Source organism: Genypterus blacodes, unplaced genomic scaffold, assembly GCF_046128005.1.
Source record: "Genypterus blacodes isolate CSIRO-AG114 ecotype Tasmania unplaced genomic scaffold, CSIRO-AGI_Gbla_v1 ptg000021l_1, whole genome shotgun sequence".
NCBI lineage: Eukaryota > Metazoa > Chordata > Actinopteri > Ophidiiformes > Ophidiidae > Genypterus > Genypterus blacodes.
Genome location: NW_027466834.1, coordinates 5,408,210 through 5,409,324, shown reverse-complemented (window position 1 = coordinate 5,409,324; position 1,115 = coordinate 5,408,210).

Below are 1,115 nucleotides of genomic sequence, written 5' to 3'. Positions count from 1 at the left end.
GATTTAACCTGCTCACCCATTACTTAATCCTCTTAACGGGGTCCCTGTCATGATACACACCCAGAAATGCAGCACTAAAAGGTTAAATACAACCAAAAGTACATAAAACAAAGATATTATGTTGAGTGGGATACTCATCGCCAACTACTTGGCAAAAGTAAGGTCCAACGTAGCTGAGATCTTAAGTCAGTTTGACCTCTGCCTGCACTTGGCTCTGACCTCGCTTCAACATCTGCCAAATCTTGTGTGTGTTTTTGATCCGACTCATGTCTGTGTGTACTTGTGCGAATGTGCCAAAAACAATCCATGTTTACTTCAAAGTCGGCCAAGGGACTGGAACTGCACGCTCCTGTCAAGCAGACACGTGTTGAAGGCTCCCCGCCCTGCAGGATCTACTGGCCGAGGCCGAGCGCAGCTGCTGGATTCTCTGTCTTCTTACCACCACCGAGGGACATTAACCCCAGAGGGACATGCTGAGATCCACCACACAGGCTTGGACTGGATCAGCACCGCCCCATTATGAAAAACAGTAATCAAAGATAGATGTGTGTCACGTCCATTTAACAAAGCAGTACTAAGTCACACAAGCTATTTAGCTCCCCACCCTCTAAATTAATAGCACTATTGTTTCATAGGGTGTGTATGATGTTCGAAATCAATCCACTGCTGATGATTGATTAGATGATGTGGCCGGTGACGAAGAAAGATGACAAGCAGCTGAAGAGCCAAAATTTTCTTGATATCATATATCATATCAAAAAACAGTGCTGCTTCTGTCTTTAGTTTGTGGAAGATGGCAATTATTGGCTGAAAACTATGAAATAATAATAATAAGTCATTTTGGTGCGTCGGTCAGCTCTTTCGCCACCAAGTGGCCGATATACATGATTATCGATTGGCACAGAAAAACAGAGTAAAGTAAGAAGGTTAGCAGGATAAGCGAGGCAAAATCTCTCTCTCTCTCTCTCTCTTATTATGTGTGAATGTGTGTGTCCCCTCCCTCCCCTCAGCAGCAGCAGCAGCGGCAGCGGCAGCGGCAGCGGCAGCGGCAGCAGCTTAATTTGAAGTTTGCCGTCTGTCTTTTCCCGGGGCGAACTACCACAATCCTACACACA